Here is a 5151-nt window from a genome sequence, read left to right on the forward strand (position 1 = left end):
ATAAACCACTGTTGCTATGCAAACAAATGTACATGTTTTATTTGTAGTGTTGGAATCGGCTAAACTTCCAACATTGAGATATGAAATAAATGCTAGAGAAGAAGCCTTGGATAGGAAAAGTGAAAGAGACTCTGGGTTGTGTGGTAGAAGTTAAGGGTTCTCTGTGGGAAGACAGATGGCTTTGGAATGTGTTGGGTGGAAGGGAGAAGAGCAACGGTTGAGCTAGGGGAGACAGGTGGCTGTGGAATGTGTTGGGTGGAAGGGAGAAGAGCAACGGTTGAGCTAGGGGAGACAGGTGGCTGTGGAATGTGTTGGGTGGAAGGGAGAAGAGCAACGGTTGAGATAGGGGAGACAGACGGCTGTGGAATGTGTTGGGTGGAAGGGAGAAGAGCAACGGTTGAGATAGGGGAGACAGATGGCTGTGGAATGTGTTGGGTGGAAGGGAGAAGAGCAACGGTTGAGATAGGGAAGACAGACGGCTGTGGAATGTGTTGGGTGGAAGGGAGAAGAGCAACGGTTGAGATAGGGGAGACAGGTGGCTGTGGAATGTGTTGGGTGGAAGGGAGAAGAGCAACGGTTGAGATAGGGGAGACAGATGGCTGTGGAATGTGTTGGGTGGAAGGGAGAAGAGCAACGGTTGAGATAGGGGAGACAGATGGCTGTGGAATGTGTTGGGTGGAAGGGAGAAGAGCAACGGTTGAGATAGGGGAGACAGATGGCTGTGGAATGTGTTGGGTGGAAGGGAGAAGAGCAACGGTTGAGATAGGGGAGACAGATGGACGTATGTGGACTAGGGGAAGGAGGGGTTGAGATCTGTGGACTAGGGGAAGGAGGGGTTGTGATAGGGGAGACAGATGGACGTCTGTGGACTAGGGGAAGGAGGGGTTGAGATAGGGGAGACAGACGGACATCTGTGGACTAGGGGAAGGAGGGGTTGAGATAGGGGAGACAGACGGACATCTGTGGACTAGAGGAAGGAGGGGTTGTGATAGGGGAGACAGACGGACGTCTGGACTAGGGGAAGGAGGGGTTGAGATAGGGGAGACAGACGGACATCTGTGGACTAGGGGAAGGAGGGGTTGAGATAGGGGAGACAGACGGACATCTGTGGACTAGGGGAAGGAGGGGTTGAGGTCAGGAGGTGAGGTCAGTTCCCCTTAATAAGGGAGTAATCAGGATTTAGTATCTGGTTACCTTCTTCCTTTAGAACCATAAGATGTAAGGATTGGAGAGAAGGAGGAGTGTCTTAAGTGGGATGTATATAACTGTGATGGTTAGAAATGTTTTGCTGTCTGAATACAGCTGTACAGAACCTTTGGGAAGAATTAAAAATGGTTAAAGCTTCTCTAGTGTCCGTGAGTCATTTACTCTGAAAAATAAGAACCTAACAGTAGTTACTGTATGTACAGTACAAGAGCTGTGATTTTAAAAGCTACTTTGAAGATACTGTTATAACAAGGTGAAAACAATGACAATGAAGTTGAATCTGAACAGTTTATTAAACACAATCCACACTTAACAGTTTCCAATATTTTGTATATTTATAAAAGCGATAAGAGACGTTGCATCAGGACACTGAGGCAAAATATTACCATAAATTTGTCATAAAACCAATAAATGTATATGAACAAACCAAGTAAACATATATTATGTATCATCTAACAGTATTGTATACTGTAATAGAATAGTACAGGACTGTATACTGTAATAGAATAGTACAGGACTGTATACTGTAATAGAATAGTACAGTACTGTATACTGTAATAGAATAGTACAGGACTGTATACTGTAATAGAATAGTACAGGACTGTATACTGTAATAGAATAGTGCAGGACTGTATACTGTAATAGAATAGTACAGGACTGTATACTGTAATAGAATAGTACAGGACTGTATACTGTAATAGAATAGTACAGGACTGTATACTGTAATAGAATAGTACAGGACTGTATACTGTAATAGAATAGTGCAGGACTGTATACTGTAATAGAATAGTACAGGACTGTATACTGTAATAGAATAGTACAGGACTGTATACTGTAATAGAATAGTACAGGACTGTATACTGTAATAGAATAGTACAGGACTGTATACTGTAATAGAATAGTACAGGACTGTATACTGTAATAGAATAGTACAGGACTGTATACTGTAATAGAATAGTGCAGGACTGTATACTGTAATAGAATAGTACAGGACTGTATACTGTAATAGAATAGTACAGGACTGTATACTGTAATAGAATAGTACAGGACTGTATACTGTAATAGAATAGTACAGGACTGTATAATGTAATAGAATAGTACAGGACTGTATACTGTAATAGAATAGTACAGGACTGTATAATGTAATAGAATAGTACAGGACTGTATACTGTAATAGAATAGTACAGGACTGTATAATGTAATAGAATAGTACAGTACTGTATACTGTAATAGAATAGTGCAGGACTGTATACTGTAATAGAATAGTACAGGACTGTATACTGTAATAGAATAGTACAGGACTGTATAATGTAATAGAATAGTACAGTACTGTATACTGTAATAGAATAGTACAATACTGTAATAGAATAGTACAGTACTATATAATGTAATAGAATAGTACAGTACTGTATACTGTAATAGAATAGTACAGTACTGTATAATGTAATAGAATAGTACAGTACTGTATAATGTAATAGAATAGTACAGTATTGTATACTGTAATAGAATAGTACAGTACTGTATACTGTAATAGAATAGTACAGGACTGTATAATGTAATAGAATAGTACAGTACTGTATACTGTAATAGAATAGTACAATACTGTAATAGAATAGTACAGTACTATATAATGTAATAGAATAGTACAGTACTGTATACTGTAATAGAATAGTACAGTACTGTATAATGTAATAGAATAGTACAGTACTGTATACTGTAATAGAATAGTACAGTATTGTATACTGTAATAGAATAGTACAGTACTGTATAATGTAATAGAATAGTACAGTACTGTATACTGTAATAGAATAGTACAGGACTGTATAATGTAATAGAATAGTACAGTACTGTATACTGTAATAGAATAGTACAGGACTGTATACTGTAATAGAATAGTACAGGACTGTATACTGTAATAGAATAGTACAGGACTGTATAATGTAATAGAATAGTACAGGATTGTATAATGTAATAGAATAGTACAGGACTGTATAATGTAATAGAATAGTACAGTACTGTATAATGTAATAGAATAGTGCAGGACTGTATACTGTAATAGAATAGTACAGGACTGTATAATGTAATAGAATAGTACAGTACTGTATAATGTAATAGAATAGTACAGTACTGTATAATGTAATAGAATAGTACAGGACTGTATAATGTAATAGAATAGTACAGGACTGTATAATGTAATAGAATAGTACAGGACTGTATACTGTAATAGAATAGTACAGTACTGTATAATGTAATAGAATAGTACAGGACTGTATACTGTAATAGAATAGTACAGGACTGTATACTGTAATAGAATAGTACAGTACTGTATAATGTAATAGAATAGTACAGTATTGTATACTGTAATAGAATAGTACAGGACTGTATAATGTAATAGAATAGTACAGGACTGTATAATGTAATAGAATAGTACAGGACTGTATACTGTAATAGAATAGTACAGTACTGTATAATGTAATAGAATAGTACAGGACTGTATATTGTAATAGAATAGTACAGTACTGTATAATGTAATAGAATAGTACAGTATTGTATACTGTAATAGAATAGTGCAGGACTGTATAATGTAATAGAATAGTACAGTATTGTATACTGTAATAGAATAGTACAGGACTGTATAATGTAATAGAATAGTACAGTATTGTATACTGTAATAGAATAGTACAGGACTGTATAATGTAATAGAATAGTACAGGACTGTATAATGTAATAGAATAGTACAGTACTGTATAATGTAATAGAATAGTACAGGACTGTATACTGTAATAGAATAGTGCAGGACTGTATAATGTAATAGAATAGTACAGGACTGTATAATGTAATAGAATAGTACAGGACTGTATAATGTAATAGAATAGTGCAGGACTGTATACTGTAATAGAATAGTACAGGACTGTATACTGTAATAGAATAGTACAGGACTGTATACTGTAATAGAATAGTGCAGGACTGTATAATGTAATAGAATAGTACAGGACTGTATACTGTAATAGAATAGTACAGGACTGTATAATGTAATAGAATAGTGCAGGACTGTATAATGTAATAGAATAGTACAGGACTGTATACTGTAATAGAATAGTGCAGGACTGTATAATGTAATAGAATAGTACAGGACTGTATACTGTAATAGAATAGTACAGGACTGTATACTGTAATAGAATAGTGCAGGACTGTATAATGTAATAGAATAGTACAGGACTGTATACTGTAATAGAATAGTACAATACTGTATAATGTAATAGAATAGTACAGGACTGTATACTGTAATAGAATAGTACAATACTGTATAATGTAATAGAATAGTACAGTACTGTATAATGTAATAGAATAGTGCAGGACTGTATAATGTAATAGAATAGTACAGTACTGTATAATGTAATAGAATAGTGCAGGACTGTATAATGTAATAGAATAGTACTACTGTATAATGTAATAGAATAGTACAGTACTGTATACTGTAATAGAATAGTACAATACTGTATAATGTAATAGAATAGTACAGTACTGTATAATGTAATAGAATAGTGCAGGACTGTATAATGTAATAGAATAGTACAGTACTGTATAATGTAATAGAATAGTGCAGGACTGTATACTGTAATAGAATAGTACAATACTGTATAATGTAATAGAATAGTACAGTACTGTATAATGTAATAGAATAGTGCAGGACTGTATAATGTAATAGAATAGTACAGTACTGTATAATGTAATAGAATAGTGCAGGACTGTATAATGTAATAGAATAGTACTACTGTATAATGTAATAGAATAGTACAGTACTGTATACTGTAATAGAATAGTACAATACTGTATAATGTAATAGAATAGTACAGTACTGTATAATGTAATAGAATAGTGCAGGACTGTATAATGTAATAGAATAGTACAGTACTGTATAATGTAATAGAATAGTGCAGGACT

This window comes from Oncorhynchus clarkii, chromosome 13 (assembly GCF_045791955.1).
Source record: "Oncorhynchus clarkii lewisi isolate Uvic-CL-2024 chromosome 13, UVic_Ocla_1.0, whole genome shotgun sequence".
Taxonomy (NCBI): Eukaryota; Metazoa; Chordata; class Actinopteri; order Salmoniformes; family Salmonidae; genus Oncorhynchus; species Oncorhynchus clarkii.